The sequence below is a fragment of the Hylaeus volcanicus genome, chromosome 3 (assembly GCF_026283585.1).
Source record: "Hylaeus volcanicus isolate JK05 chromosome 3, UHH_iyHylVolc1.0_haploid, whole genome shotgun sequence".
Lineage (NCBI taxonomy): Eukaryota > Metazoa > Arthropoda > Insecta > Hymenoptera > Colletidae > Hylaeus > Hylaeus volcanicus.
This window is the reverse complement of record NC_071978.1, coordinates 9,260,268-9,279,457: the sequence shown is the minus strand read 5'-3', so window position 1 is coordinate 9,279,457 and position 19,190 is coordinate 9,260,268. Positions and strand designations below refer to the sequence as shown.

Genomic DNA, 19,190 nt, shown 5'->3' with positions numbered 1-19,190 from the left:
AATATAATTATAATTTAAAAGAGAATTCTATAATATTAATGTTTAGTCCAGTAAGAAATTTAATTGTTATGGTGTATGCATAATCTCAACCGAACATCATTTATGTTGAAAATTAAATAAGATAACAATTTAATAGGTGATACAACATAACGTAACACATAGTATTATTAAACACTATGTGTTATAGATATTATAAATACAATTTCTGGAAAAACAAAAAAAATAACAATTACAAGGTTCACACATCACCTCAATTTTTTTGACAGAACTTATTTTTTGTACGCCTAATCTGATATACTACAAGCAAACTTCCTTACAAATACTATTAGAAGCCAATTACATAGTTTTGATTTCTCGGTTCCACCCTATCAAACCGTCGTCGTCTACCGATCTAAATGACATTCCTAAACAAATCTCTCCTTCCCGATTTCATTAAAAGAGAAATAACATTGCGTTCAGGTACCACCGCAAAGAATTTAATTATATCGCGTATCCCAAGAAGAATCGCGACGGAAGAAGAAGTGACGCGAATTCTTCGAGGTTGGCGGGGAACAATCAGCCGTCATCCATACAATCGCGAGATTACCGTCGTCAGGAATCACTAAGAATCGTTCACGTATCGTTGTCACAATCGAGTGACTCATTGTTAATTGATACACCTAACCGACGTCGCTGGTTCCTGGGCGATTATGGAGAAAACTAGGTGAATTGATAACAACGCCACGGAGAAACGATTCATCCCCCTTACGCGGACGTCGAAGGGCACCGAACACCGCTGCGCAAGCGTCTCCTGAAACGAGGTTGGCGACGCTCTACAGCGTCGCGACGCTCACGGCGCTCACTTGAATTCTCGCCGCGTGTCCGTCGGCCGACTCGCCGTCGAACCGCATCCGGGACGGATTTTTGAACGCGACGGAACCGGAAGTCGCGCGCTTCCGCCCGTGTCCTTCTCACGAACAAGATCGATATGTCTTTTTAGATACCGAGGGACAAAATTCCTCGGCCACGAACCTTTTATTTTGATGATGCTATCCTCGGCTTGACACTTGCTCGAGTTATGTGGTGCGCGAGTGAAAAGAAAAGACAGTGGGGAACACTTAGCGATTGACAGGGACTATCGAGCTCACGTCCTCCTGGCTTCATGCGAGGGCCTCAAGGACACGATCGGTGAACGGTCAGCTTCATGATCGACGTCCTTAATTAGGTGATCGGTGGATTCGACAATCGTCGACGAAGGTGACGAGGTTAGCGATTAGAAGCGAAATGGGCAAGTCTCTGGGAAGATGAGGCTACCGTAAGAGGATCTAGGTGTATATACGTGTCGTCGTTGATCGACGCTAGTGATCCAAAGTTCCGCGGTATTCAGAACTTCTCTAGTTAGCAGGTTCTTGACACGTTGGAGAAGAGGGGTACGATGTATGGGGGAAAGTTGAAGGGATGAACTTAACGGAAGTGTGCTACAATCGGTTCGATAGTACTCGATTCAAGTGACATTCGTTTAAGGAACCTCGGGTTTGTTAGATGTTTAGAGAACTCTCTTTGTTCCGATGGATAGCACGTTGTTCTTCTTCGGATGAGTTTCACGCGATGGTATTATTCGTGGATCGTTGAATCACGTGATTGCTCTATAGCGATCGCAGAACTTGGAAGAACTAGAAGATGAAGCTAAGAACTTGAGAAGGCGTGACGGAGTGCTATAGCGAGAACCCGAAGTTCCGTGAATTTACGTACACACTTCATCGTGGTCCTCACGAAGGATACGCAAGGTCAGTTGCCGATTATTCAATTTTTCCATTTTCCTCGCTTTTTGAACGATGTTTGCTTCTCGCGCAATATTCTTCTTTATTTCAGCTTTGAGCCTTCTGGAGAACTTTTTTCATTGTAATTGAGTTCCTGAGTGGAAACTATTAAATGTGTACAAATTTGAGCAAGATTACTTCCTTAAGAGCTCAGATATTTAAATTCACTTATTGGAAATACAGAAATATTTTTTGTATAATTTAGATTTAACGAATTCTATATTTCACATATTATTTTCCTTGTTGGATATCAGATGGATTTATCCAACACTCTATCAATTCTCTATAAATATAAAATTCAAAACAATATAATAAAACTCACCTATTAACTTGTTATTTTATTTAATTTTCCACATAAACGATACTTGATTGAGGCTATGCACACAGCATAACAGTGGATTTTCTTACTGGCCAAGAAATTTATTTAACAAGCCTTATTTTTCAGTAAGAAATAAAGTTAACGGACTATGGACTTATGGACTGAATTTCAAAAATACACTTCTTCCTCTGAAACTACGAATGCAAGTACCGATGCACGGTTTCGCTTTAATGCTATGCGTGCGGGATAAGATCGATCGATTATCGAAAAAATTACACATACATTCCAACGACCATGCTTTGTTAAACAAAATGTAAAGCTGACCGCGATTCCCGTGGAAATAGAAATGCGTGCACCGCGGTTCTTTTTCTGGACGAAAGTATGATAGCTTATTCAGATTCAAAAATCGTTGACCGCACACTATGGAAACCAGGTAAAAATTCTGATTGTCAGTGGTGTTAACCGCGACGTGAACGGACTCCAGACTCATTTATTCCGCTCAACCAGGCGATACTGAGCCCATGACTGACGGGACTGTGTTAGGTAGGAGAAACGTTGTTGGAGAAAAAGAACACTGTGGCGGCATTTGACTGCGTTACACCTGTGTATGCATGAATTTTGGCTTATTTTAGATAGGAAAAATTGAATTATGGTCAAACGAACGACTCTGCAGCTTTTAACGACAAACTTTGCCAGAAACATGGTTAAACCTTGTACAAAGATTTATGTGTAATATTAAAGGTACTTATTTTATGATAAATCATTTTGAATTACCTGGTCCTGCCTAAACTGTGATTGAAATTTGTATAACTATACAAATATTAATTAAAAAATATATTTACTAATTTCATTGTTACTTGTTATGCAGAGAAATGATTTAATATTCCAAGTTTTAAACAGTAAATATTTTGTATTTATTATTAAGAGTATTAATATTTCGTAATACTTATATTAGTAGGTAATGGAAAGGAATATGAAAAAGTAGTTTGCAAATGTGACGAAACGTATTAAATAAAAAAAATAGCTTATCTAAGACTTAAGATTAATCATCATTTTAATATTTTTTCTGTTCATTTCTTAGAAAAGTAGACGAGTGCATTGAATATATTTATAACGGTGAAAACAAGTGTATGATTTCGATTTCCATAACGTAAAAGTCTGGAAGGCCGGTATTGTTTTATATTCGTTTTTCCTGTAAAAAAGCTTCAGTACATGCATTCATTCGTTTACGTATTGTGTTAACTGGAATTCCAAAACAGAGGTCCTATTCGTTCAAAAAATTTAATTACTGCGTCGAAATTTCAGGATTAGTTGATATGAAACGCAAAAGGATTCTGGTACGTGCGTTCTGTGCTAGGTTTCCAAAGGACAATCGATAAATATCGATTAGTCTGTTCTTCGTGTATGGAGAAACCTCTACTTGTATGTATTATCCTGTCATGGCACTTCGCTCAATGGACGATAGGGTTCATTATTTCAAGCAGGAAGAATAGAAGTTAACATACAGAATTGTAGGGAATAAATTTTAATATATTTCATCAAAATATTATTAGTTGAATATTTCACAGAAAATATTGTATATGAATCAAGCATACAACATTTGTATTAAGCAGCAAATTCAGTATTATATTACCACGTGTCAAATTATTCATACTGTAATTTGAGTAATTGTTAATGTTGCATTATAATTGTACATATTATTATGTCTGTTTAAATATTTAATAATTACAGATATTATTAGATATCCCTTTGTACTTCGAATAAAAAAATTTCTGTTAATTTTGTATTTTCAGTTAATTTAAGTCCTAATTAACCATTCTTTGTTGTAATTCAAGTACATGTTCACTGAGATACAAATATTGTATGAAAGTATGCAATGGTTTCATTAAAAATTCATGCTTGCCAAGTAACGTAAAGTGACCGTAAAAGATTGAAAAATAAGTGAAATTAAAAAATGTTTAAGCCCAGTTGTAACGTTTGATACGTCGCAGTGGCGTGCATTTAATCGATAATCTGAACAAATAGTCGATGAGCAATTAAATTACGTGTCCATACATTCGTATTACCATTCTGATAAAATCATTAGTAATCAAAGTGAAACAAGGCGGAACAAAATACAGTTGATTTTGTAAATTCCACCTTCACCGAAACTGCATTTCATGTTTAAACAACAGACGTTGTTAGACGTTGACAACAAAAGTGTGTCGCGAGTTTTGCTAGAATTCCTCGCATTACCTTCAAAGAGATTAATATTGATTTACTTATTGACGACGTTGATAATTAAAATTAGTTTGAACAATTCTACAGCAGTTGTGTTTCTTTTTAAAGATTTTTACGTTAAAATTAATTCTGTTTGTTCTGAAATTATTTAAAGGAGAGAAATTTATTTATCGCAGACGTTGAAGGTAGTACTCGGTTACTTTAAATTTATTTCAAAGATAATATATATATATATATATGTATATTGTTTCTCTTTATTTTTAATTTAATAAACTATCAGATGATACATCGAAAAAATAATTGAACTGTTCTGTGAGAAATTGCTGTTGTAAAATGTAGCCCTGGGATGTGTAGTTTATCGAGAGTTCCAGTCGAGTCTGCTTAACGCACATGGGAAGCATTAAAAAAAAAAAAGGAAACTCTAGATAAATAATTATGACTACTATAATATATCACGAAGCACGACGAAGCACGACGAGGCACATTTCGCGAAAGAGTTGATAAAGAGCACGAGACCCCGCAAGTACACGCCACCCTTCGTGAATTGCGTTCAACCTAATACGGGAAAACCGTCACGAACATCTTGAGTAATAAGTATCAAGCCCGTGTTTCGCTCTTGAAACGTTTTCGACCTCCTTCAAATAATTCCATTTGTTTTAATTCTTCCAATACGTCACCACACGTTTCTTTAAAATTTTGTTTGCATACCCACAACAGTTTCTTTTCATCACTTGTTTCATTTTGTAATTAACCGTCGCAGACATGTAACGTTCTTAAATAAAATATAAATAAATACAAGTTTCGAGAACGTAACGTGTTTTTGAAATTTAATTGAAAATTGAAGAAAAAGACGAAAATAAATCGTTATATACATAAGATATATAATTTAAGTACGTGATATACAATGTATTTAGTGAAAATTGTTTCTGCGTAATTGTTTACATTTGTTCTAACGATTAATTAGCTTTGGCTTTGAATTATGCAAGCATCAGAATTTCTATAGGTCATTTTCGTTTTATGCATACTTTATTTCGAATCAATTTGTTCTGCAGAAATGATCATATACCAAACAAAATTGTAAACCCTTCAAGAATTAATTACTTTTAGAATTTGTTTGATATATATTTCGTCACGGGTGATTTTTTTTTAACATTTTCACAGCTGAGTTAATCGTGGGTAAGAAATCGCCTCTCTGAAGAATTAATTACGCAATTTATTTTTCAATAATTACTTCCTAACTAAAACTATATGTTAAAGTTAAAGAAAAAACTAAAAGAACTTGGGAATTATCCACAAAAGCAAAAAATGTTATTACATTTGATAGTTTCTTTAGTTTCAAGATTTACGATAATGCTATCGTAGCGTTTTAATGATTAAAATACGAATTTGATACAGACTGGTCTAGAATCCGACGTGGAGAGAAGGAATATACACGGAATATACAAACAAATAGAAATGGGAGAATAACATATCTTCGTACGAGGTTTCATTTTCGAGAAAATCGATGCTTAACGTACGTCGAGTGCGATTGAGTACGACTTGGCTAATGTGTCCGTCCATTATTCATTGTTTCTACTTGTGTTTGTAAACATTGACAGTGGCGTGGTATTGTCCGTTTTTTTTTATCTGTCATGAACTAGTTAGAAGATTGTAAGATCGACGGGAAATAGTTAATACCACACTGCCCTCAAGGTTTACAAGTGGCAACGCAAGTAGAAATAGTGAGTAATGGTCAGACACGTTAGCTAACATTAAAAATCAATTTTCTAGAGCAGGTAGCCTTCTGAGAAAAAAATTTCACTGGACAATTCCAATTTATTTTTGCACGACAAATCACCCTCTTTTCGATTGTACCACGAATATTGAGCCATTATATGTTTCTCTGAAATAATTGGCTTCCGCAATCGGTTTCATGTTTCGATCGTTCTACTGTTCACGTTATATTGTTTACCAACATTTGCCAAGTAATAAATAATAATCAATCTTTTGAGAAGTTAAACTATTTTACGCAAACTTAAATTCTCTTTAAGATTTGTTTGAAACATTTTTATAAATAATGGATATGTATGGCACATTATATATGGGAAAGGATAAATTAATATATAGATGTAAAAATAAGTATTCATTTAACAAAGACGAGGTACAGGTTGGACTAACAACATACTAACATTGTACATTTTTAAAGCTCAATAGAATAAATGAATAATCTTCAACTACATAGTACCTTCTTCGTCAGTTTCTGAGCGTGAGGTGTTTCAAGAGCACTTTATGGTATCTGAACGATCTCGTTTCGAGATCTCCTATAACGGGTGAGTGTTGAAAACCTACCCTTCATATTTGGCGATTTGTACCCTCAAGGGGTGTCGTTTCACGCTGTTGGAATGTGTCTCGAGTATACCCAGCTGTATTTCTCCCATAAAGTACACGCGGGCTGTCTCTGAAATCGCGAAGGCACGTAGCCTTCCCAGTCACGGGGTAGTTTGTGACGTCATTCACAGCCAACGAAGTGGCCTTGAACGGCCAGTTGAATTTGCGCCTACAATAATAGAAGCTTTATTGCTTCTACACCGACTGTAGACAGATAGCTGACTCTTGGAGCTTAATTGCTTCTGAGTGTCCTGATTGACGACTGACAATGAGCGATAACAGACGTCTATGTAAAGTGGTGCTCTGGGATTTGGCAACAACGCAAAATTTTAGGCATGCATCCTTCGTTTTGGAAGACCATTACCGACCCATGTATTAAAAAGGAACCCCTTTTTCGCCTTTTTGCTTGTTGAAACACACATTCATTTTGTTGTGTTCGTGTTTCGTGTAATTTTCCACCCTATTAGTTCTCTGTAAAGTATATGGTACATCTAAAATTGTCACCTAAATGATAGTGAATTATCTCAATGGCATTGGTTTGGAAAAATTAAATATCTATCACAGTACCATTATTCTTTGAACACAATAAATTTAGAATTTTTTTACAGATATATTTGTATAATTTAAATGCTACATGACCACAAAACTTCGACCTGAATTGTCATTAAAATCAAACGTATACCAATCATTTCTTTTTTTAATTTGTGTTAAACAGATATAAAAAAATTGTCCAATAAACAAAGTATGAGAATACATTATGTACTTATTTAAATGATCTATCCAAGCATCGTGTAGTTTAATGAATTAATCTTATTGTCCAGATTCTCTTCCAAATACAAATGCTGTATTAAAAAAGAAAATGTAGAATGAGTAATGCGCAAACTAAAACATTATTTTTTAATTCAGCCGACAAACCAAAATTATTCGAGCCCAGATGTTTTCTACGTCTGCTAGTAAAGTATTAAACGAAGAGAAAAGTTCGTTTCTTCCTCTGTTTAAACGTTGCAAGAAGTCCGTGATCGTATCGTAAAATCAGGCAACAGTTGGCGCTAATAGCTGCACCGTTTGATACATTCGATTCTATTAATAATAAAATCTGAAAAGGATAGCTGTGAAACGAGTCGGTTACAATGATAGTTTTACGTATTTAAAAAATTCTTAATAAAAGAATCTTTTTTTGAAACTACTAATAGACAATATGGAAACCACCTTGAATGTTACTAAAAATAATCATCACAATTTCCGTATCTTCTTGTGATATAAGAATTACAGCGTCTCAATTTAGGACTATGAAATAAAAGCTGCAATACATGCCACTTTCGTCCACTTTTCAAATAAATTATTTCGCTTATCGAGAAATGCTTTCTAACCGAAAATAAATCACGCAGAATAGATGAACGCGATATAACAAACGCGATATGTCAAGTTGTCTTGTTCGGAATTTTATACGGATTGGATACTGAAGTGCACGGTCAAGTATCTAATCGATAAATGAAATGCTGAATTCATTTATCCTTGTATCAGTCGTGCTACTTTCTTCGCAGAATTATTTGCAAACTAAATAATCCAAAAAGTTTTATCGCCTTTGTGTATATGTTATACTGGAATACAAATTATATTTGCTTCTGTTAACTCATTGATTTATTTCGCTGAAAATAATGTAAAATATAATGGAATCATCGTCTAATTAAAATATTTATGCAAATTCATATTTTTACAGATACAAAGAAAGAATTGAAACTCAAACGGAAGTGTCTTAGTTTAAACCAGTGAAAAGTTTGTGCAGAAGAATATGAAATATTTCATAAATATTTATTTTAGAACGAGATAAAGATATCAATTTATGCTATAATTTTAGATCAGGATGTCGATTATTTGTAGTAGATTCCTAATTACTTTTTAATTACGTCAGTTATCAATACGTCCATCAGTGAAGCCTTGTAAGCGATTATCGATAAATGATAATTACCGAGCAATTAAAAACATTTACATGCTGAATGTCTTTTGTTTTAACTTTTGTATGGAAAGATGGCCAAAATAACTAGCGTGCCTGTAAAAAAAATGTAGCACAACAACTCTCGTCTTCAAGTGACGAAGACGAGACCGCCAGATCACTTGAAAGCGAGGTAGCTAGCGATTTTTATCCGAAGCTGAGGTCAAGTATATTTGAATAAACATAAACACTTGGAAGGAAGACTTTAGTACTTGAATCCAATATAAAAATGATCACTTGAAAACGAGAATTACTGTACTACATCCACGTCTTCGTGTCTTACGAGTTAAAAGTAATTATTAGTGTTTGTTACTTAAGGAGATAATTATGAGCTCATTTTTAAAATAATACATCCTACATATACTTCCTACGACAAAAATCACATCGTGCTACTTCCACATATTGATAAGATAATACTTAGTTATTTTATTCAGTGGTCAAAATATTACGTGGAAAAATAGTTTATAATTATGCCTTCAAGTAACACGAACACAAAGTTATTTATGTATTTTTGTTATCCCCTTTTCATATTCCTACAGTAGATATGAACTATGTATTTAATTTATTATGGAAGAGAACTGGAAGTAACGTTGAACAAATACTAAATCTTATATTCAGGAAAAGAATTTTTCCAACTAAATCGAATTTGCTCCTGTGACCAATACAGTGGAAAACCTAAAAGTAATCAATTTAAAACTAACAATATTATCAGGTTGAAGTATCTCCTCTTAAAATTAATAATGTTTTGCAAATTACGTTACAATGCACCATAATTAAATTATTAAGCGAAAAATGATGTATATTCAGTGCACGATGACGAAGTGTTGTCAGGGTCCACAAAAGCAATATTACTTTCAGTAGCGGAACAACTATAATGCTTTTTATAGTGCTTGTCGCAGAAAGTATCAGACTCAATTTTATTTCATAGGGTAGAGAACCTTGTTTGTCGAAGCTGCTTGCCGATGCTGCTGTGCTATGCCCTGTTATTATACCGTAGCTCTATGAAATTGCCGTTCTTTCCTTAATCGCGGCAAGTTTAATTGCTTTTGTAGGAACTTTAATTAGATTGTCGGCGATTAAAACATGCGACAGTTATGAATGCTCGGTTTCGTTTGTAGTTGAGGCGAGAGGGTGCTAAATATTATTTGTGCCAGTTGCCACGTGTCACAAATTTCGTGAATTGGGAGTCACGGAAAAATCGCGACAAAGGCGAACTGATCTTATGATCGCTCACACACTATGGCAAAAGTGGGACACTTTTTTTAGAGAAATTGTAATGCTGGTAGATAGATAGATAATACTTATTTTGACTTTTCACCCTTAGCCTACATACACTTAATAATATTATTAACTTAATGATATATTACGACGCTAGTAAATTCCTTGTTATAGTGAATCATAATTTAGTTATAAATATAGAATTCATTTCGACATCTTGAAATTCGGTAACTGTCTTCTATGTATTTAATATTTATTTCGGTAGTAGGATTTATTAACAAAGAATGCGTTGGAATAGACTTGATATAAAATTTTTTCATTTTTTATAATATGTCAAATAAAAATGTGAATTTCATAATTGGAGCTTTGCACTTTATTTTTGGACTGTACGTTTAAAATACAAAATATAATTTGAAGCTCAGTAACTAGCCAGTAATTAACGACAGGAAATATGAAGTAATTTGTTTAATAACATGTAATTAAACAAATTGTAATACATTCCCATTTCCTTTCTTCAAACAGACCATGTTTGTTTTCGTTAATTATAATTATTTCTTAACTATTATCACTGCTTCATTGAATACAATGCAATGATAACATTTCGCAGCAATTTTTCTGAAGAATATACTACATCTGCCAAAAACGATATATGTATTATTGTAATGATATGCTGACTGTTTATTCCATTCTTCACTCTCTACTTATTCTTTGTAAATCTTCTAAATTCTTTATTTTCTTTCAAATCAGTGTACTGGTCGCAACAGATAGGCGTCGCGATCGTCTTCATATTCAATTCTGTTTTATCTTCCCTCGCAGGGAAGCAGAAGGACGAGTTTTATCGTGAAAAAAACTGACTCCTACAACGGACACGGAACAAAGAATATTCAGAGGTCCTGGTATGAGTATGCACGAGGTTATTAAAACAGCAGCACAGTTTGTTATCTTACGTCTATCGCGAAAAGGGGTTGGGTTGACTACGAAACTGAGGATGGTCGTCAGTTTTTTAGGAGTTCGTTAGTAACGGGAAATTAGAATGAGTGAACGTATGTACCAGTGCCTCTAGTATGGCCCATTGGTCAACGTAGAGAGCCACTAGGGAAAGCTTGGAATTTTTACGAGCTTTGTCAGTGAATTTCGTCGCTTTATAATCCAACACATTCGATCCACACATCAAACAACAAGAGGTTTTTCTAAACTATTAATCCGTATTCCTGAAAGAAAAATTTTATCGATACGAGTGCAAGTCATTCGATGGTTTGAAATGAAACGCTTAATTTAACTAAACTAGGGAAAAGAATGCCTATAACTTATATTATATGAATATATTTATATTATATTTTATATTATATTATATTATATTATATTTTTGATTATATTATGATTTTATTAAAAATGTTGTTTAAAACGCATTATATCGTTGATAAAATAACTTGGTAATTAAACAGTATGAAAATTTAGAACAGGTAAAACTTTGTACTCATTTTTTGTAAAAGTAAAACTGTAACAAAAGGTAGTTAATTTTAATGAATTTTTAATAGTTATCGAAAACAGCAACAGCATCCATTAGTGAACTATAACTTTTTTAATACTTATTGCTGTGCATTCCTCTAGTAAACAGCCTATAAATAGTTTTAATTAAAAAGCGTGAAAGCATTTAAATTGAATTAAAATTATTATTATTTTAAGAACGTTCAGTGTTGTTAGGTTACGTTCTATGGTACAAATTGAGAAATGTATTTTTCCAAGGTAAAAGTCATGTAATTCTCGTTTTTGATGCACTGGGAAATGCCATGGTTATTCAAGAGTGGCCTACGAGTAATCTAACATACTGTACAGTTAAAAGGATGCTTGACAGGGACCAGGGTCCTGATCTTGCAGCGTTTCGCCCTTTTGGGGGAACTGAATCCACATAAACCTGACTGCTCATCGTGGCTGCTGCTTTCATATCCAAAAATCTAGGTGAAACGCGGTGGGGAACTACGTTACTCTATATGGAAGTTTAAACACTAGCGGTTCAACTTCAAAGAAGGGCTACGAAATTACGAGAGAAATTCAAGCCTTAATATGATAGTCAGTTTCTTGGAAAGTATAATTTTTTTTACAATAATTATGTGAGACAAGTAAGGTGATTTCATATTCTTTAATATTTATTATATCGTTGACATTACAAACTAAAATTGCTACAATTGCCAGTTGTGATAATACGAAATTATGAGCTCATTTTCTGTCACATGTAAAACATAAGAGCTGATATATCTTTTTATTAACAAAAATCATGTGATTACAAACTTTGAAAAGATTGACTTTATTAAATTTATATTTGGTTCATCTTTCGGATTAAACCAATTTAAATCGTGTATAGAATATGGTTTGATGTTTTTAAAATTAAGAGAGTTATTTAGATGGTCTTTAGAGATTCACCTTAATTGCACTAATTATATATTCAGTGCATGAGGGTGTACGTAATTTCTCTAAATGAAGACCTATGCAAGAATTCAAGCGTTTCGTAATGATGTGTGCGCTTATACCTTCAATCCAAATTTATATAATTGTTCGACTTTTTCCACGTGTTTCAACTAATTACCCTATGATTTCTGAGTTTCTAATTGGGAAATAATATTCCTTCCATCTACGTATTATTCAAACAGTATGTTGAAATAGACGAAGGGTCAGTATTATTCTAATAATAAGAACAAAAACTGCCTTAAAAAACTTTTCTGTCAACATTTTCACCTATTCGCACAATGCAACATATGCAATTTATCTACACAAATTGAAATCATAAAATACACGAATATAAGCATTCATCAATTTCGAGGAAAAAAGAACCATTTTTATTTTCAGAGGTGATTCACAAAGTTGCCTTGAAATTACTATTCGTAAGTTGCTACTCGTATATTTCGTTTAGTGAAATAAAATTCTTAGACACGTGAGGGGAAAGCAGCTTGCTGCATACATTATCTTGCCACGTTCCACTGTAAATTTATTTTTTCAAGGACGACGATAAACATCCATATATAAAAGTATAGCGTGCATATATTCCAATTCGCTGATACGCCTTCGAGAGTTTACGATTTTACATGACAGAAAAGACTGTTTCTACCGCCGATGAAATTTGCAGTTTACATGCGATTGGACGATAAATGAGTTGAAAGTCATGAAAGCAGAAGGCGTGCATGATGTATCCCGATGTACGCGGAATTATTTAATCCAGCGCGAAAATACATCAAAGTTTATGGTGGTGCATTCAAAGCAGAATTTTTTCTATAGCATCTACATACGTTTCTCCACTGTATGCGTATGTCTGTATATATATTATGGTTATCTTTGTTGCTTGGAGGTTTAAGCAACTCAGCCCTGAAGTTGGGTTCGCGAAGTTTAATTAGTTATATTTCAATAATAAAATTTCGGGAGAAATTTGTATGCTTCCGCAGTGAAATCAGCACGGTATCTTGTTGCACGATTTTTGTAATATGATAGTTGAAGCTTTAATAATGATACAGAAGAAGCATTGTATAAAATTTAACAAAACAACTGTAACAAAATTATTTAATAACAATATGTAAAAAAGGAGTGCATTACGAACAAAGCTTAGCCAATTAAAAGCAATATCAATGAATGTAACGAAAAATCACGACAAATGATTTATTAGATTTTTAGAACATTTAAATGGGCACCTTTATGTTGACAGTTCGATGTTCTGATTCGGGCACTCTTTAGAGAAGTAGAATTTATAATGAATGTTACAGAAATAATAAAAAGTGCATACAACAAAATTCTGATAAATACATACACATAATAATAAACAAGAAAATATACATTTCGTGATAGAACAATTCGTAGCGTCATAACTTTAAATTAGGCTCTAAATAAGATACAAAGTCTTTGTTAAAATTGTTAACACCTTATTGTGGAAGTTACATTAATTATTGTTATGTTTTGCAACAGATTGCAAAAACACCTAATTGTTAAGAAAAGAAATATAATGAAATGATGTTGAAATGATGTTTTTCAGACATCTGGTTTCTCTTGAGCCGTAAATGCCATGGACGTCTCTAAGACCCCAAGTCCTTCGCCAGCCATAAACGTCATGTACATCCCCAAAGAATATGTTCCAAGACATCGGGTCTTACCGAGCTATAAATGTCAAGAACGTTTTCAAAACGGTGTCAACAAGAATGTCATTCGAACTTAGGCTTACCATTAGTAAGAGCCTTTTGATTTAAATGGACAGCAGGTGTTATAGCAAAAAATCTGTGAACTAACGCACATTTAACAAATAAATGAACTTGAACTTTAAATGGACAAGTTTCTCTAGCGTGATACATGTTCCTCTTCAATAGTGAATAATAAATATATAAAATAATAAATATTGCTACAACCAATTCATATTTAATCAATCAATATACATAATCAATACATAATCAATCAAATATACACGACACTATTTAATTAATGTTGTCTTACCTTGCCATGACGCAAATCTGTAGGCATAGTGTATTATACATGGAGACATTTAGAGGTATCATGAGAATTGAGCTACATGAATTTGTACCTAGAGCTCGACAACTTAGGAACGATACCTGGGGGAGTAATCTAAATATGGTGGGGACGTAATCGGTCCCTGAGAGGCAAATTGCCTAGTTCCGGAGTGTCACTTGGTATTATTTAAACGTCTTACGGCTTAATCAATCCTCTCTTCATTGTTCAATTTGATAGAATTTGAATTGTACTTCTTAACCTTTTCTGTGATTTTTACTTATCACGATTAACTTCGTAAGAAGGTGTTCTTCTCAATCGCCAATTACTAGTATGATTCTATCAGATAAAAGTTACAAGAAAATGTATTCTATAAAGTTCATTCTTGAAATTATAAAGACAGAATTTTCTGTGGGTTACGAGTGATCCAGAATTATCTCATGTTCTACCATCGAGTCATCTATTGTTCAACAATCAATAAATGTAAGACTATGAACAGACGATGAGGACCAACTTGGGTCATTAAAAAATAGAGATTTTAAGTAAATTAAACTAAACTAAATGTTTTAATTTAAATTTAGACCTTAATTGGAATAATTATAGGTCTGAAAGTAATTGAAATTCAAGAGTTCAATTGTAAGTATCTTTAAAGTAAGTTCACTTTATTAATTAGATTAGATTTATTCAGAAAAATGGATGTTTACCACTCTATCGATATTTTTACTATCTTGACAAATTTTCAAGCAAGATGTTACTTAATTTAATACTTAATTTGATACCACTAATTGGAAAAAGAGAACGACTCAAATTGAAATAGCATGAAAATAGCATAATCGAGAAAGTAAGTCCAGTGGGAGGCCTGGTGGGAGAAGAGTCTGGACCAGCGTCCTTTCACCTCAGGGATTTTGTCTAAGTGTTGAGCTACACAATGGCACATTAAGGGTCTCCACACGTCTAGAGGGGCAATCGTTGCAGATCTCTGCGGCCCTGTAACAAGTGTCAAGAAACCGAGTTGGCGGCTTACGCCTACAAAGGTATCACTTTACATACTACTTGAGTACGCCTCGAGGAGTTCATTATATCTCTTCCACCCACTATGCGGTAAGTGGTCGAGAGACGTGCAAGTGTTGGACAGTGGAGTTCAGTTTTTGAAACTTGCGTACACGTATGATTTATGGCAGTCTAATAATCTAATAATCTGATGTGTTATATACAGTCAGTCCCATAAGTTTTCGTACTTTAAATCAAATTACAGGTTATACGTTCTCAAATGAACGTTTTATTATAAATATACACATGTGTAAAGAAACATTTATTTGGAAACATCAAGCCTGTCGTTGAATCTAGACTTTCGTTAAATCTACAATTTATTTATTAATATTTGCATTCATAAATACATGGAAAAATCAGACACAAAAATAAACACTCTTAGAGAATTATCAACAAAAAAAAAGGAAGTTCTTTTACTTGAATGTTTAGAATAATACTTTTAATATTTAAACTGTGTATCAGTTAAGAAATAACGAACATCGTAAATATAAGGGGTAAGAAGAAATATAAAAAAAAAGAGATTTATTAATTAATCTTTATTTATTATAATTTTATATTTCAATATATCAAAATAAAAATAATTGAACTATCATTACGAAAGAATGATGTATTCCTTAGTTTAGACAATTTTGTAAACAATGATGAAAAAACAATTTTTCGATAGTTACTATACCCGTTACTTATCCCCGTGTTTACGCAGTATCGGAGAAATGTTTATTCAAAATATTCCACGCCTGTTGTAACACACTTAATTTAAATTGCGTCGCCTCTTTCAGCAGAACGTTTCGATAAAGTTGGATATGGATGTTAAAATACCGCGAGATAAATATAGTGTCTTCTGAAATAATAAATAAAAATAAATAAAAATCATCGAGTGACATTTTAATCACGACAACAACCAGTGGAACAGACATGCTCGGACTTATACTCACAATAATTGCAATAGGAAACTCACTCATTATGGTAATTCAAACATCGACCCATTGGAATTCTAATGCAATTTCTTCACTTTCATTACCTAGTCAGTCCTATAACTACTTGTATCCTCTATGTGTATTCATTTAGCATAGAGACTTTTCCTATTACTGATTAATTCATTACTGAAAAGAATGAATAATTTTACATATTGTATAGATAAAGAAATTGTCTTATTAACTGAATTTCCTATTTAAATGATCGTCCTAACGGAAACTAGACAGAATATTTCCTAAACTTTTCTCTTTTCTCTCAATGTTCTCTAAATGATTTCAATATCATACATTTCTTGGAAACCAAGAATAATCTTTGATTATCGATTTGCGCGCGCAAATGGCCAAATAATGGGATGCATTAATTACTGGCATGGACGTTCAATTGATTGATCGAAATAGTGGTACGTCGATGCTGTTCACTTGTCAATGATGTTCGCTTCATCATCGATCAAATACACCGTCGGAGAAAGAAAGAAAGAACGGAACGACCGATTTCTGGTTAATCGCAGGGAATCTCATTAAAATCGACAGGAAGGAAAAGGACGCTAAACTAGGTTTATCGACGTTTTTTTTCCCCCTCGAGAAAATATAATTGTGTAGTTATATATCGATCTAATTCCAAACTGCAGCGACTTCCATCTCCGCTGTTGGGGGATATTGAATCAGCTGTCTGGGAGGTAACTTCCTTTGCTCAAACTAACCGATGAGCACTTTTTACTGATCGTGTAAACAACGTTACGTGGTTCTCGAGTAATGTCGGGGGATGTCCAAGAGAAATAATGAGAAAGTGATGGCTTACTCTGGACTAATTCATGTATCGACGCCTTCTGAAACACGACGAACAAATTTCAATAACTTTATACATGAAATCCTTTAATTTTATTTTAATCTGTCGCTTTTTTGCTTACATATTCTTCAAAACAGGAAACAAATTAATAAATCCTTAAAAAGAATGAACAATTAAATGATTCCCAATTGTTTGTTATTAGCGTGTATTGAAATTGAACAATAATTCGTACTTGAACTCAAGCCTCAATATCGATTATATCATTAGTGGATTACATATAGCAGCATAATTGCCCTATCGAATTGTTCTCGGCGAAGAAACATTCTCTGAATTTGCTACAACGTATCCATTAGTACGCTCTAATATTAAGAAATACAAGGTTTCTTTACATTTTAATCTCAATGAGAATATGAACATTTTCACCATTAACACAAATACGGAATTTCCTAGCTTGTTATTATGCAAAATGAAATTTACATTTTCCTTTAATATTAATGTCACGTTTGATGCATTCTAAATATTTCATTCGTTTACTGAAAATTATCAATCCATCTGATAATCGGCTTAATTAATAATATGTTTTCAGATGGCATTCCGTTTTCATGTAAATTAATTTAAACGCGATTACTAAATTTAATTAAAATATGACTACGTACATATATCAATTTAAGCATATTCATCTTCCATCAATTTTCTAACTAATTCCTTTGGTTAGAGAGTGGAAAAGCTCCCTTTTCACGTAGACCCGTGTCTTCCTATTACATTGAAAAACGGTACATCGGTAATCGATGTGTTCGAGCGAGCCAGTGTACACGTATCCACAAATAGATGCAAAGAAGCCAGGATCGTATCGGTTCCGCAGAAACAAAGATTCCAGTTGCAGATCGCTTGGATTTTGTAGACAAGAGACAAAAAAAAACGAACGAACAAAATGAACAGAAAACAGGAATTGTTCACCGATTTTCAAACATGTTCAGAGGATGGTCTATTGCCTGTGTTGTTTGAAAAAGACTCAAAAAAACGTGATCGTTAACTGATTGCTCGTTTTGTTTAGAATCGTTACATTTGTTTGCAAGGTTTTGTTACGTATTTTTAACTCTCGTAATGTCATCTATTTGCATTTTACGTGACTACGATACACTTCTGGTATCACTCTCAAATATTCCGTGCTACGTTTTAATTTGATATGTTCAATTTTTTTTTTGTAGTAAAAGGTTATACAAATTCGTAGTTATTTCAGTATAGATAATTACTGAATGTATGTATAGTGTTTGCACGTTTTGATTACATGTTTTCCGAAGAGAATTTAAAAAATTAGCTGTTGAAATTTGATAGTATATTTTTAATAAACAAATATACAGTATAGGTGATCTACGCTGTACGAATACTTATGAAACTGACTGTATGTATTCACTATGATTCGAAGTATTGCAAAAGTTATACTCAAAATTATAATTTTTACTTTAACCCACGTCATGTACACACGAGTTAAACAAAATTTAATTTTTAGTTTGTCACGAATCGATTCGTTCTGCTCCAGCGTTCTAATCTTCTGCAGTCCTGCGATCATTAAAGCACTCGTTCCCTGAAATTTCCGACACGTCAGACTCTTCTTACTTTCCGCCGACGGAGAATTGTGTAGCTCGGTGTCCTATCCACGTTCCATTTTCATTATCTCTTGGTCGTTTCATATCGTCTGCACACAGAGACGCGACATGTGCCACGATGGCTCGTTTAACTCTACCCCCAAACACGGTCGCCTATGATCTGCAAGAATAGGGAAAAAAATGTATCGCATACTCGCATCCGGACGAATACGACGCACGTCAACGATAAGACATATTACCAGATTCATGTTCACGATATTTTCCGCGTTCGGATAACATGAAACGAGGCATGGAATATTGAGGGGTAAAAAGGTGTCGAGTTGAGGATAAGAAGGCATCCTCAGCGGTGTGCTTCCTTGAAGGAGGAAAGATATTAAGAT

General features: G+C 33.6%; 1 protein-coding gene across 1 annotated transcript in view; it reads left to right on the top strand.

The window, feature by feature from the left end:
• The first annotated feature begins 921 nt into the window (after window positions 1-921).
• LOC128873827 (muscarinic acetylcholine receptor M4) overlaps window positions 922-19,190 on the top strand; it is a 50,993-nt gene continuing 32,724 nt past the window's right edge. Inside the window, exon 1 of the mRNA XM_054117712.1 lies at window positions 922-1,766. The gene's annotated coding sequence lies outside the window, so the exon portion shown is untranslated. The remainder of the gene's footprint in view (window positions 1,767-19,190) is intronic.